The following is a 16,467-nucleotide window of genomic DNA, read 5'->3' as shown; positions in this document are numbered from 1 at the left end:
CTAAAAGAGAGTTAACTGGAATGCTTGGTGATAAAGAAAAGTAAACAAAAGATCAAAGAAGGGTTCAAACATGGAAAATTATTTTTGGTGGGGTTAATTACTTTGGCTAAATGAACTAAAAGCACAAGGTGGCTTGCCATCACTTCTTATCCCTTCAACTACAGAACAACATTAACTGAACTAGATAGGTTCTTGGTACTATACTATATAAGAACTAATATAAATACTCTCACACACAGTGGCAACTGAGTAAAACTTATTCTACTATTCTTAAGATGTGCATCACACGTCATGCGTATTTACAGATTAATTCCAACTACAGATTCACTAATAGTTGATCACAAAATCCTAGGAGACAAAAGTAAACAGTCAAATGGAAATAGTCATAGTTTGATGCAAACATCATTCATCATCCATATTTACAACAGGATACTAACACAAACAACACTTTTATTTCATGGACCAATATCAACAACATAACAAGACTTAAAAATAAGAAAAATGCAAATCTGAAGATAAACTTAGAAAATAAAAATGCAAACTTAACATGATCATAGACATGCTGATTGTCTTACATAGCACATGGTAGGGTTATGAATATAGGCAACACAACCCCACATGATACAAGTACACCACCCCTATATAAAATATATACATTATCCTTAAATTATTAAATTGAAGTACAAAGGAATGGGTATACTTGTTTTTCCTCTTATTCATCTGAGGCATCTATGAAGTGTGGTGAGGCTCCTACGTCCTCACCTAGTACAATGTTGGCCCCTATGGTGGTAGGGGAACTCAAAACCTCACCCGCCTAGATCGGAGGAAACATCTCTCAAACTGATGCTGAACTTTGTCCCCTTGCTAGGGCAGCACTAGTAGATACTCCTACTGCTTTATCTTTCTCTTTCTTATTTATATTTTCTTTATATTTCTTTGATTTCTATTGAGCTCTCTTTAGATTATGCTGTTCTTGTTTCTCTGGTGTCATTTCTTCTCTCTTTCTCCTCTTTTTAGCTTTCCTTGTAGCTCGTTCATCTATGTGTTACTTTCTTTTTTCTATCACAGGTCTTCCCATTAGGTCCACAATGCGTTCATCATTGTCACTCACAACCAAGGTTGGGTCAAAAATAGTTTGTTGTGGTTGTCTTCTCTTTAACTTTTCTATATCAACCTACGCCTACTCAAATTCTACTATGAGCTTGGAAATATTAGAGAGGGATAGTACATCTAGCCTTTTGTTGATGTGGTGCTCCATGATGTCCATCCTATCTTGAATAGTATGGAATGGGATGGATTTCCTCAGCTATAATTCCATTAACAAAAGTCTTAAATACTGATGCCCATTTATCTATCTCAGAAACCTCTTTTGCAGCTTTACTAATTTTACAAAATTTTCCTGCGTTAACTTGTATTCGGCGAATTCTGTTCCACTCATAGACTGTACAGAACCTGACCCTACAGATGTACTTGGGGGCACATACTTAGGTGCACAAAGGTGGTGATGGGTAAAGGCATACCTACGAGAATTTCTGTAGCATTGGGACCTGGTGCATATTGAGTCTGGTAAGCTAGAGGCTTGGTAACATGCATTTCAAACATTGAGTCATCTTTTGACTTCTCAATGTCCTGTCTATGAGTAGCCAAGATTTCATTATACTCCATGAATCATGGGCACACCAGCCTGTTTGCATAAATTAGTGATTAAGCATGGGAACGACAATGCACTGGTTGTTTTATGTGCCCTTACGAACATCTCATACGCAATAATATGGCCGAAGTCAACTTGGAACCTTGAAACCAAGATTTATACTAATACAACTATGTGTTTATCCAAGTTTCCATCACTTTTTGTTGGCATCAGCCTTAAGCGAACAACAACCCACCAGAACTTAGCCTTGAAGCTAATGGAATATTTTGGAATACACTCCCATAGTTAGTCAACCAAGAGGGTTACCGTCATCAGTCAATAATGAAGCCACCCAAGGCTTCTGAGTGGATGCAGTTCTCAACCCATACTCAATATCAGGTATAGCAGGTGGAGCCTCATACTCTGGCTTGAACAACACCCTATTGATTATTCGGGATGAAATATGGATAGTGACTCTTCAGACAGGTATAGATTCTCTGTTCGGCAAGCTTGCAACTGACATCCCCTTTGGAAAGTACTTTTCTACTGGTTTAAGATAATTAGCAAAGAATTCTCTTACCTAATTCAGTTGATATTCTCCTGGTGTCCTACTCATCCATGCTAGTTCATACTTATTGAAATGGCATTCCAACTCAGGATATTCATGTAATTTTATTGTCATAATCTGATGCTCTTCCAAAAATGGCCTTTTGATCCCTCTTGCTGTAGGTGTCAATCGATCATAGAATTTCTCTCTTGTTCCCTCTATCTGCCATCTAATCGCCTTACAAACTTGAGGATCCTTACATTTGATAACTTTAGCATCCTCAGGTTCAGTATCCACATTAGTTTCTTCCATTTGTTCTCCTATGTTAGTAGCCTCAGTTCCACCCTCAACAGGATCGAGTTGATTTTTAGAAACTGTTGCCTCATCTGGGCTTGAGCTGGTATTGCTTGTAATACTATCGCTCTCTTTTTTAGACTGAGAGAGCATGTGATTTTCCCTTTCATATTGCCTGGTGTTATACGTGAGTGCAGATTTGTCTCCACCCCTTTGGGATCTTCCTCCTCTGTTTAGAGGAAACTTACGAGCCATAATGCCTGAAAAAGAAGTAATGAATCAGTTCACAGCATAAAAACAGCATAACAGTTAAAACATAGACTTAATGGCCATATTGGTGGTTCATTGGGTAACTGGTGGTCCACCAGGTGGGCTATCAGGTTCTTTCCAGAAGACTTGAAAATTTAGAGAGTTGCGATGGTCTATATGGTGGTCCGTCGCAAAGTTTATCGTCCACCACTTTGGCTGTCACATCTTAACCAGTGGATGTCTTTTCTGGGTTCTTGTGATGGTCCATATAGTGTTTCATTGCAAATTTGACGGTCCACTATTTCAACCGTCGTACCCACTTCTTCAGATTCAGGATTTAATTTGGCATTTCATCAAACATTTAGCATACAATCCCATTTTTAGCAAAAATTTACACCAATTCACCCTTATGCCCATAATTTCTTACTTTTCAATATGTGAGTTACTCAGACTCCACTCAATAGTGCATATTCAAGTTCTCGAGCTTACAGCAACTCAAAGAAAGAGAATAATATAAGATGGAATTTTAATCACAAACCACTCAGTCATGTCATGTTTTTGCAATTCAAAAAGAGAAGAACAGGGTGGTTCTCATACCCTTGTTTTGTAGTAGCTTCTTCTCTTACTTGCTTGGAAATTACAAAATCAAGCTTCACTTAAAACTATATATTTTTCTCTCAAGGTTGTTTGTGATGAAAATAAAGAAAAGAGGTGGTCACTTAAATAGGGAAAAAGGGACTAGATAGAGAGACCTAGGAAGAGCAAATGCCTTCAGATGCTTTGAATCCAAAGGAATTTGGACTGTTAAAGAATTTTCAAAGGGTACAATGTATGTAACTGCTCTTTTACCTCTTTAAAATTAATTGGGCCAAATACAGGTCACTTAAATAAAGAACAATTTTAACCCGACCCGACCCAGTGCTAGGGTAACAATGACGAATACTACCATGGTCCGTCAGAAATATGAGAGACCATCATTAAGGCCGTCTCTCCTTACCAGAACATGGTCACTTCAATTTCATTTTGACGGTCCAAGTGGCAGTCCAACAAATTTGTGACGGTCCACCACTTCGGCTATCGCACCTTAGCAGAACCTGGGCAACTCAGCTAGATTTTGATGGTAAGTGTGGTGGTCCTCCAATTTAGTAATGGTCCACCATTTTAGCCTTAAACTTTCTCTAGTGAATGAAGTTTTCAGCTTCTTTGCGACAGTTGAAATGGTGGTTCGTTAGGTGACTAGTGGTCCACCAATTCTGCCGTCACTTTTGTTCCAGTAGTTCAGATTTTCAAACCTTTTTCCAATTGTAGTACTCCTTCTTTTTGCTGTATTTTAAATCCTAAACACTTCACAAACACATCAAAAATGTACTAAAACAACAAAGTAATTTGACTAATGCTTTACAACAACACATTATGGGTTGCCTCCCACTAGCACCTTATTTATAGTCGTGGCACGACTTATTTATCTCGATCACTCAGAGTTTATTGAGATAGATAGTATTAATACTCCTTATCATGTCCATTGGACCGATATATAGTTTCACACGCTGCGCCTTTTCCTTGAATGAACTTTCATCTTCATTTTGAAGTTCTACTACTCCAGATGAGTAACTTGACTCATTTTAAATGGGCTGAACCATTTGGATTGGAGCTTACCAGGAAACAGTTTGAGTCTAGAGTTGAACAGAAGCACCAAGTCACCTTTCTTGAAATCCTACTTTTCAATCCTGCAGTCGTGGTACATTTTTCATTCTTTCCTTGTATAGATCAGCCTGATTATAAGCTCCAATATGGAACTCATCCATCTTATTCAGCTGCCCTAGTATCATATTCGTGGCCTCATTCCAATTTAAGTTAAGCCGCTTCAGTGCCCACAATGCTTAATTGTCTAGCTCAATCGTCAAATGACACACCTTACCATAAACTAATTAGTATGGCGACATGTCAATAGGTGTCTCAAAAGCCGTTCGATATGCCCATAAGGCATCGTCCAGCTTCCTAAACCAATCCTTCCTTCTAGTATTTACAGTTTTGGCAAGGATAGCTTTGATTTCCTGATTAGAGATCTCTACTTGCCCATTGGTTTGTGGGTGTTATAGTGTAGCTACTTTATGCTGATTAACTCTATATTTTTCCAAGGTAGCTCTGAACATCTTGTTGCAAAAGTGCGATCCTCCATCATTGATGATGGTACGTGGTACCCCAAAGCAAGAGAAGATATTTTTCCTCAAGAATGCAACAACTCTCTTCCCTACATTATCTGCTAGAGTCACTGCCTTAACCTATTTTGACATGTAATCAATGACAACTAATATGTAATTCATCCTAAATAAGCTCACAAAGGGTCCTATGAAATCAATGCCCCAGATATCAAATAATTCTGCCTCCAGTATTTTAGACATTGGCATCTCATGATGCTTTGAGATGGATCTTTGCCTTTGACATTGGTCACAGCTCTTCATGAACTCGTAGGTATCTTTGAACAAAGAGGGCTAATAGTAGCCAATCTGAAGCACTTTCTTTACAGTCCAATTACTTGCATGGTGACCTCCAACTTGGGAAGCATGACTTTCTTTCAATATACTCAACATATCTACTTTTGGGATGAACCATCTAATAATACCATCCACACACTGTCAAAAAAGATATGGCTCATCCTAGAGGTAATGTGTCACATCATGGAGACACTTTTTCCTTTGATGAATGAAAAGACTCTCTGGTATTACTTCACTAACCATATAGTTTATGAAGTCTGCATACCAAGGAACTTTTTTGATCACTACAACCATTATTTTCTTATCCGAAAAGGAATCATCAATCTCTAGTTCATTCTTGGCTGCCTGTTCGCCTTCGAGTCAGTATAGATGATCTGCTACCTGATTCTCACATCTTTTTGGATCCTTGACCTCAAAGTCAAATTCCTGAAATAGCAATACCCACCGTATTAGCCTTGGCTTAGCATCCTTCTTTGCCATTAAGTACCTCAATAAAGTATGGTCAGTGTGCACCACTACCTTGGTACCCAATATATATGCCTAAAACTTCTCAAAAGTATTCTAAACTGCTAGAAGTTCCTGCTCAGTCATGGTATAATTCTCTTGGGTCCCATTCAAGGCCTTTCTTGCATAATATATCGAATGGAATAGTTTCTCTTTCTTTTGTCCAAGAACAGCTCCGAGTGCCACTCCACTAGCATCACACATAATCTCGAATGGTTTCATCCTATCAGGAGCAACAATAATTAGAGCCTCTACTGGTTTAAGCTTAAGGCATTCAAAAGCCTTTCTGTAGTCATTATCAAAAGTAAACTTAACCTCCTTCTCTAGAAGTTTGCAAAGTAGGTTTGTAATCTTTGAGAAGTTTTTTTTGAATCTGCCGTAGAACCCCGCATGACCAAGAAAGCTACGTACCCCTTTGACTGAGATAGGTAGAAGTAGTTTCTTAATCACTTCAACCTTTTCCTTATATACCTCAATACCTTTAGCTGAAATTTTGTAACCGAGGACAATGCCTTTATTCACCATGAAGTGGAGCTTTTCCCAGTTAAGGACAAGGATGGACTCTTTACACCACTGCAACGCCGGACTAAGGTTCATCAAGCAAATCTCAAAAGAGTAACTAAAAACCGAGAAATCATCCATAAACACCTCCATGGTGTCTTCAACCATATTAGAGAATATTGACATAATGCACCGCTGAAAAGTGGTAGGTACATTACATAACCCAAAAGGCATCCTCTTAAAAGTAAATGTAACATATGGGCACATGAATGTCTTCTTCTCCTAATCTTCATTAGCAATAGAAATCTGGTTGTAACTAGAATACCCATCTAAGAAATAGTATCAACCCCTTCTTGCTAACTAATCAAGCATCTGATCCATGAAAGACATTGGGAAGTGGTCCTTCAGTGTCCACGAGTTGAGTTTTATATAATCCATACACACTCTCCACCCAGTAACTAGCCTGAATGGGATCAACTCATTTTTCTCGTTAGCCACAACTGTCATGCCCCTTTTCTTGGGTACGCACTGAATAGGACTCACCCACTTACTATCTTAAATGAGATATACTACTTCTGCGTCTAGCCACTTGATAATTTCTTTCTTTACCACCTCTTGTATAGGTGGGTTTAGACAATATTGATTCTCAATAGTCGGAACAAAATTAATCTTTAGCTAAATCTTATGTGTACATATACCAAGAGGGATACCGATGATGTCTGCAGTTATCCAACTAATATCTCTCTTATATCTCTTAAGAACAAAGATGAGAGCTTCCACCTATTATTCACTCAGATCAGCAACAATAATCATAGGTAGTGTATTCCCACTGCCTAAGATCACGTACCTTAAATAATCGGGTAACTCCTTCATCTCCAAGGTAGGTGGCTCTTCGATAAAAGGCTTAGTAGGTACGATGTTCAAGTCCAAATCCAACTTCTTGGGTGCATATGAATAAGACCCCATGCCTATTTAGGAACACATCGTCTCCTCATAATCTTTAATATCATCATGATAAAAATTCATCAATACAACAGCTAAAGTATCCACCGCAATTTTTTCTTCAATGGCACTTCCTGCTTCTCATAATTAACATCCATAATATAAAAGATGCTCATGTCTGTATGCTTTTTCATAGATTGACATACATCGAATCAAATTTATCATTCAGCCTGAATAGTATCTCATTTGCCTTTAGGTCAATAAGTACACTCCCGGTTGAGAAAAAGTCTTCCCAAGATTATAGGCCCCTCTAAGTCCACCTCGCAATCAAGAATGACAAAATCAGCTGGAAATATGAAACTAGCCACCTTTACTAATACGTCATATAGGATCCTACGGGCTACTTCATAGACCTATATTCCATAACTAGTCTCATGTTCGTGGAAGTAGGATCCTCCAAACCCAATTTCTTATACACAGCAAGTGACGTCAAGTTTATCCTGGCTCCAAATCACAAAGAGCTTTTGCAAAATCAAGAAGCTTAATACTGTACGGGATGGTAAATGCTTCCAGGTCTGCCTTCTTCTGCATCAAAGACATTGTAGAGATAGCACTACAATGATGGATATTGTCCATCGGCTCATAGCTAAATATCCATTTCTTTGTGACAAGGTCTTTCATGAACTTTGCATACCCGAACATCTACTCCAATGCTTTCACTAATGTCAAATCAATCATCAACTACTTAAGCATGGACATAAACTTGCCAAACTTTGTGTCATCAGTCTTCTTTTTCAACCAACGAGGAAATAGAGGAGGTGGTTTTGGGAGCATAGTAACCACCATTTTATTCTCCTTTCCCTTTCTCTTCTCCAACTAATCACCCTACTGATGGGTGGATAGTGTATTATAAATAAATTTATCTAGTTTCGAACACTCTACTGGATAACTTTCTTTATGCTCAATATCCTTTTCCATCATGTCTTCACTCACAGCTTTGCCCACAGATGAGCCCGGTAATACCTTATCACTCCATGTGGAAATTGCCATGCAAGAGCCATCATTTTGAGGGTTCTAAACTATATCACTTGGAAATATTCCACTCTTCCTCTGATTAAATGCTGCTGAGAGTTGGCTTATTTGCTGCTCCAACTATTTAATAGAAGTATAGTGTGAGTTTACCAACTAGCTCATGGTTGACAGATCACTCTTCATAGTAGTCACCCCAGAGTTGGTAGCCTTAACTCTCTTCAATAATTTCTCCATTATGTCTTCCTTGGACATCTTGCCAGAACTAGTTACAACATTATCTCTATTTTTAGGAGGTACATATAGTACCCTCCTATCATTCTTACTCTTCCAGTTCCCTTGATCTCTATCCTTGTAACCAGCTTTGCCATAATAGTTCCAACCTTGATTTCCTTGGCTATTGCCTTGGAACCCCCCTGGTTATTTAGATAGTTCACCTCTTCTTCAGAATTAGAGTCAGATCTTTCCAGGGATGTAACAACTTTCACCTTTTTTGCTTTTCCATACAATAGATACTTAGTTAACAAATCTATCTTTGTCTTCAAGTGTGCCATGTCTTGGTCAAGTTTTTCCTCTTTCTTGCACTGTTATGTAGTCATACTACCAGACACAGTAGGGCATGCTACCATAGAATTCCTGGTATACCAAGATCTACTCTATTTGATCATCCGATCAAGCATCCCCAAAGCCTTTGGAAAAGTAAAGTCAACAAACGACCCTCCCATCGCATTATCCATGACTGGCTTCGCAATAGAGTTCAAAGCCTAATAAAGAGTTTACATTAAGTGAATATCCATAATGTTATGGTTCGGGCATTACATCAACTTCTTTTAAATATCTCTCAGGTCTCATGAAGAGCTTTCATGGGAAGCTATCAGAAGTTACTAATTTCATCCCTCAACTGTACCCTCCTGGAGGGTGGAAAAAACCTTTCTAGGAAAGCCTCTTCCAACTATCTTTAGTTGGTTATAGAGTTGGGATTTAGTCTATTTAGCTATAGTGTCGCCTCCCCAGACAGAGACAATGGAAACAAATATAGGCAGATAGCATTTCTACCCACTCTTGGATTATCAAAAGACTTGCAAATGGTGACAAAGTTCACCAAATACATGTTTGGATCATCTCCAGGAAGACCACTGAACAACCCCTAAAGATGAAGAAGTTGAATCATTATACAGGTAATATAAAATTTAGCTCCAGGTGCTAGAGGTAGAGGAATGATAGCTCCAGTTACACCTACTCCATCCATTCCATCTTTATCGTTATTCAGATCAAACTGCACTGGTTGACGCTCTTTCCTTGCCATAAAGGGCCGATTTCTATTTATATTGCGGTTTGCTGGTGCAGCCACATTCTCCGCATGCCTTAGGTTAATAAGATCTAACAAATCATCATCCCCCAAAATCATCATCATTAGGATTAGGATGACATGCTAGTTGGCTATTATTCTGCTGATTAAGTTGAGCTCTAGCCAGAGTGGCTAGTATTTCAGCATCTTGGGGGTCCGCTATTCTGCTAATTAACTGTGGTTCTGGATGTACTGGTAATAATAGTGCACTTGATATTCGTGTACTTAGCATACAAAAAAACTACCTTGCACAAAACAAAAACAACAAATAAAAGTAAAATTTGGGAAACTTGACCAAAGGTCAATTATAAAACACAAACTTAATTGACAAATGTATTCCCCGGTAACGGTGCCAAAATTTAATATGCCCAAATTACAACTCTCGTTAGAAAGTATAAGAGGTCGCTGTCAAATATAGAATCCAATGGGGTTGGTTGTCGAATACCATAGGGAATACTGTTCTCACTAAGTATTGTGGTTATTAGTAGACTGTTGATCAAGGGTTCCAGAATAAAGTGGGGGTTTTGATTTATCAACTGTATTCAAATATTTGTCACAGAATGTAATCCAAATGTCAATTGTATTAAAAATATTAATTTAGTGAGAGAAGTTAAACTAGAGTTATGGTTACTAAGATGCTTAAGCAGCTAGGGTTATGAACTATTTTGGATTCCCAATGAACAATTCTAATTGTAAAAGTAATTGAATTCTATGGTTTACCCATTAGTTTCTCAACCTAAATGTGTAGCTTATCCCTTAATTGTTTCAAACTTAAGGATCATATTATTTATTCACCTATATTCTCACATGGGCTGATCCAGTTAAGACATCTACCCTCTATCCAAAGGTTAAAGCCTTTAGATTTATGTAAACCCTTTCTTTTCCCAACCAATACTTTTCTATTCAAACGAAGTGATGTTCTTAGGCTCACTTTTCAAGTTTGCAATCAAGAAAAGTGATTAAAGTGAAGAAGGGTTTATGCAATATCAATTAATCACGTGAATCTACTAGATTCACAACCCTCAATCAACTATTCACATCAAGGCTCCCATAACCCTAGTTATGGGAGCTTAGCCACACATCTCCATCTAAGAAATAGAAGAAATCATTGTGTTATTCATAAATTAATTCAAAGTTTACTTAAAAAAATAACAATTGTTATTCTTCAATCTTTAATAAAAATATAATAAAGGAATCTGGATCCACAAATCTCCAAAACCTAGCAAAATATAAGATATCCCTAATAAAATCTAAAACTGGGTATTTAAATGTTCCCAGTCAAAAGGGATTTAAAATTAAAAATTATAAAACCCGCGTCCAAAGTGACGGCCAAATTGGTGGTTCGTCGCACGGTTGATGGTCCACCATTTGGGCCGTTATTGCTGATCCAATAAAGTCACGTTCTGGATAAGGCTGACGGCCAAAGTAGTGGTCCATCTCAAGACTGACGGTCTACCATTTTGACCATCGCTGATGATTCTTTAGAGTCAAGTTCTGGATAGTCTTGATGTTTGAAGTGGTGGTCCATCACAAGACTGACGGTCCACTATGTTGGCTGACGCTGAGTATTTCAGGATGCCTGCTTTTATTTAGAGCTGATAGCCAAAGTGGTGGTCCATCGCAAGACTAAAGGTCCAACACATGGGCTGTCGCTGGGTCTTCTAAAGTCATGGACTCTGTTTGGACCTTACGGTTGAGTTGGTGGCCCATTGCAAAACTGACGGTCCACCATTTTTACCATCAAAAGTGTTTCTCTTATAATTTTCTGAGTCTTTTCCTTCAACTAGCTCCTTACCTTAAAACACTAAAAACCAGCATTAAATGCAACCTTGGTTGCTTGGAAATATGCAATTTTACCTTAGAAAAAGATGAAAAATATTCTGTCAAAAGCTAGAACATCACTCAAGAGTGGGAATAGGGTCTGGGGAAGGACTCCTATCCTATCCCCTAGCTGGCGACACATCTAGAGGTAGTCCATGACCTCTGGGTCATCCATGAACAATGATAGGATCCCTAGGCTTGATCTCGATACCCTCATCTTGTGTTGCGGTAACACGTGTCCTAGCCATTTATGAATGTGTAAAACCATAGAAATGCCTTAGAAACCAACTCAAACACTTCAAACGAAATAAATGAATTAAGTAAAGAACTCCTAAGAATGTCCTATAGACTTATGAAGATGAGAAATAGATGTCATCATTTTTATCCATGGGACTCTACTAGACACTTTCTCTTGTACCGACAACACCCGTGAAACCAAGCTCTGATACCAATTTTTGATAACTTGATGTATGAGTCATGATGGTACCTACTAAATCTTTCTAGTATAAGCCAAACCATAGCCTACAACTATTTCCAATAGGCTAACTTTGTGGAAAATACCCCAAAAGGGAAAATTAAACAATACAATTCAAGAATAAAAAAGACAATAGAAAGAGTATGCAAGGTAGTCATAGCATAAAAACTATCCCACAACCTGGTAGAGTTAGTACAAGATCTACGACAAATATGGCATAAGTTCTACAATATTCCATATAATATATCTTAAAACAAAAGACTAGACATAGATAAATAAAAGGAAAGAGGGGAAACTCTGACTCCAAGAGCTCACCCTATCTCTGAAATCCATTATTTTATAATCCTCAAATCAACAATAGGAACTAGTACTCGGATCTATACCAAAAAGGTACGAAGTGTAGTATGAGAACCAAAACCATGGTACTCAGTAGGCATCATTGGTTGACTGAGCTAAATGATGATATAAATACAATAAGATGCAAGATAACATAACTAATTTAAGAAACAGGATAACTTGGAAGCGACTCCAACATAGCTGAACACAACTAAATAAATAAAATGGACAATAACATAAGGAATATGCAATTAAAACTATAAGATTTCCCCCATAAGATAATAAGTACAGAAAATTAACTAACCCAATGTAGACCCCGATAAGCCTGAAGGGTATAATAAAGGATAATATAACAAAATAACTAGCCTAGAGGGTACAATCATGGATAATATAACCAAATAACCATGACTTGCCAACCTTCATGCTATCATTGGGATCCTATCCAGATCATGTCATACTAAGAATCAATCCCCCTTATCAGACTTAAATTGGTGTTATATCATCAATATCATAACCAATAGTAAGACTTGAACATGTATATATATCATGAATATAAAAATCAATAGCAAAACTTAAACTGGTATTCATATCATCAATATCGTACCTATCGGGTTTTACCATAATTTATATCAAATCCCAATATCAAACCATCATGGCTATTAAGCTTCTATTCTCATCAAGCCTCGTAATAAGCATCCCAAAAACAAATAATGAGCATATAAAGGTCTACCAAAACTAGTTCAAGTCTTGACCTAAGGTGAGCCGAAGGAGCCCACTTTTAATCCCTGCAATCCATTATAAAGATACTCTACCCCAAACTAGACTAAGCTATCTAAATCCACTTTTAGAGGTTAAGCAAGACTTACTATTCCTAAGATATAAATTAATTCTTGTATGTAACTAAGCAACTAAGCCAATTATGCCTAAATTATTTTTGGATATCCTAAATAGTCCAACTAATCTAATTAATGTCATTCATATCACCAATAACTAAAATCTATCCCAAATATAACATAATTTCATAAACATAGTGTAAAACACTAGATTTTTGGGCCTAAAAATTTTTGAGTTCTTAGAGTCATTTCCCTATTTATGACTTACCTTACGAGTCGTAAGGTCAACTTATGGGTATTAAGAACAATTGTAGCTTGAAAAGTGTGTAGCCTGAATTTTCTGTTGTGATTACCACTATGGGTCATGAGTCATAAAGACTCCACGAGTCGTATAGTCTCATCCGTTGGCAAATTAGTGTAGTGTCAAAATATTTTTGTCCTAACTATGACTGGACCTTATGATTTGTAAGCTCCGAATATGAGTCATAGTACCTCACTCATAGGGTTAACAGTGAGGGGTCCTTGGGATACTTCTCATACTATAAGTCGTGGAGACAACTCGTAGCCAGACTGACGAGTCACAAGGTAACCTATGACGATTGGGCACCTTTTTCTATACTTTTAAGTGTGGGAATTCTTGTCATTTTCCTACTTCCATGCTTAGGACCCACATCCATAAAACACCCAAAGAGATTTATCTACATCACTTTAAAAAATCAAAACATGTTTTCTTCTCTCTAAAAATCTATAAGTCAAAAACACTAGGGTTTATAAGAAATTTGCAATTAGAGCTTCCAAGGGTTAATTTCTCAACGTAATTCATGATATCTCTAGCATGTTACTCTTATCCCAAAGCTTATTTTATTGAAAGTATGTATTTAAATTGTTACCCATGAGATTTAATTATGGTTTATGAATATGGGTTTGAGGGTTTTGGAATGAATGTTACTTTAATTGAACTCCCATGATTTTATATGCATTATTTGTTCTTTATCAAGGGTTTTTGAAAAAATTGGGTGCATGAGTATGCGAATTGTAAAGGTGTAATACCCCACAAGATCTTTGTCAAGTTTTAAGAAATACCTCACATGTTTGGAAGTCACAAAATCATTATTTCACACTAAGTACAAGTGACTTGGCCATTTTAAGACCCTAAGATTTTTAATATTTTAATTTTGGCCTTCCATAGTTTGAAAAATCAATTTATGAGTTGAAATATGTTTAAAGATGTTAAAAAGGTCATTCGAGAGAGTTTTAGAATTTTTGGAAGGGGTTTAGGGTATTTTTAGACCGCAAAGGCAGAATGCCTATGTGATATTAACGTGTCACGGAGACTGAACCTCTACGATACACGGTGTGTCATAGAAGTTAGTATTTGATAAATTTCATGTCAAGAAGGATAGCCCTCCATGATAGCCTCTGTTCCACGAAGGCTATGTTTTCCTGCATCCTTATTAAAGGGTCAAGGGGGCATTATCGTCTTTCCCCTCACCCTAAACGACCAATTCATGATTAAAACCTCAAGAGGGGATTCAATGTCCCCATTCCCCATTAGTTAACAATGTGAAGTCATTACCCAATTCTCAAGAACTTAGGAATTTCAAGTTTTTTCAAGAATTGAACCATTCAAGGTCCCAACTCCAAGTATTCTTCAAGAATTCACGCAAAAAAAGTATGTGGGGTATTAACCAGTGGGTTCCTTCCACCTATTGAGTCACAAAATCCTTTTTTGTTCAAGTATGAATTTCTCATCCTCTTTTATGAAAATATCAATGTTAATTATAAATTTAATAGATGTTCTTCTTAGTAGTTTTGAATTCAAGCCATATCAATAAGTTCCTTATGTGAATTATACACTTTATTATTTAAATTACAATCAACCATATCATGTTTAGTTGAAACCATGTTAACTTACCAATTCATGAATTTAAACCATGTGATCATGCTATCCTCCCATGTTTAACGTATCCCCATACTTAAAGATCATGGCTTCCATCAGTTTAGTGAATTGTATTATGTTTTACGTCTTTAAATCATAGATTTCCTTATAGTATTTTAAATGATGTTATTATATCTAATTAGCAGTCAATGATCGAGGATTATGAACACCCAATACCTATGTGTTTTTACATGATTCTTTTCAAGTAATGGTCAGTCAAACCATGGTTTTATTTTCATATTTAGATTATCATGTTCTTTCGGAGCACTTATTAATACAGTACTATGTCATGTTAAATAAATAATAATAACTGTGTCATTCACTTGGGAGTAATACTTAGCACCCGAGTGAGCGCAGGGATGGAGGCTCCCCGCCAGTTATGCATGAGCCGTTAGTAGAAGTCCCTAAGTTCCAGACCTATAAAACCACCATAGATTATGAGGGGTCCCTCGTTAGTTGGGAATGACACCCTTATTATTCAACACATCAGCCTTGTAGATCCATATCATTAGTCATATGTTGGAACCCCTGGCAAAATACCAACACCCTTCTGAATGGGTGAAAGGTTGGACCCCAATAGCTCAAAGTGGGGCATATCAGTTGTAGTTAGATCTCATAGTTTTAGTTAAGTTCAGCATTCATATTATATTAACTCAGGTTTGTATGATCAACTATTAAGTTTATCAGCTATTCAGTCAATTAGTTTTACAGATTATTTAACTATATGTTTACGCTTGGTCTTGCATTTATTATACATGTCCATGTTTTTATGCTCAGTATTTATACATGACCCTTAGTACACTTTTGAAATCTATTCAGCTTTAACTTAAGATTTACATATAGCCTTTATGTTTTCTATTACCTCCTAGCTTACAGAAATATTTTTATCTAACGATTTATAAATTTTACTTTGCCGTTTTGATTTTATGTTTAGCTATGTTCTAAATGCATATTTTCGCAAATAACTTATGTCCTCAGTTTTAAAGCATACATTAGTTATTTATATGTTTAATACATGTCCCATATACTTAGTACATTCCAAATTACTGACTATATATATGTATTTATGGATACATTCATTCATCATGTAGGTACCAGATATAGTCCACACACCAGGGTCAGACAGTTCTCAATATTCAGCCAGTTGGTAATGAGTTATCTTATTTTGGAGACTCCATTCTATTGCAGTTCATATGTTGTATTTTTATTATCCTTATGTATTGATATACTATAGTTGAAGGCATATCCCAGCTACCTAAAGTTAGTATAGTAGAGGCTTCATTGATAGCCAGTCAAAGTCATTGTATGTAAATCTAGTTCTTTCTTCAAATATATTATGTTGTAAATTTTTACAGTTTCATATTTATTCAGATTTTCTCAAGATTATGCTTCCGCCCAATAAATTTATATTATTTATACATTTCAAATCACTTGCTCAAGTATTATGCCAGTACATGGGTTAGCTTGGAACCACTTATGGTTCTAAGCATCGTGTTATGACTAGGGGATAGTCTCGGGTTATGA

The sequence above is a fragment of the Capsicum annuum genome, chromosome 6 (genome assembly GCF_002878395.1).
Source record: "Capsicum annuum cultivar UCD-10X-F1 chromosome 6, UCD10Xv1.1, whole genome shotgun sequence".
NCBI lineage: Eukaryota > Viridiplantae > Streptophyta > Magnoliopsida > Solanales > Solanaceae > Capsicum > Capsicum annuum.
Note: the sequence above shows the minus strand (reverse complement) of the source record.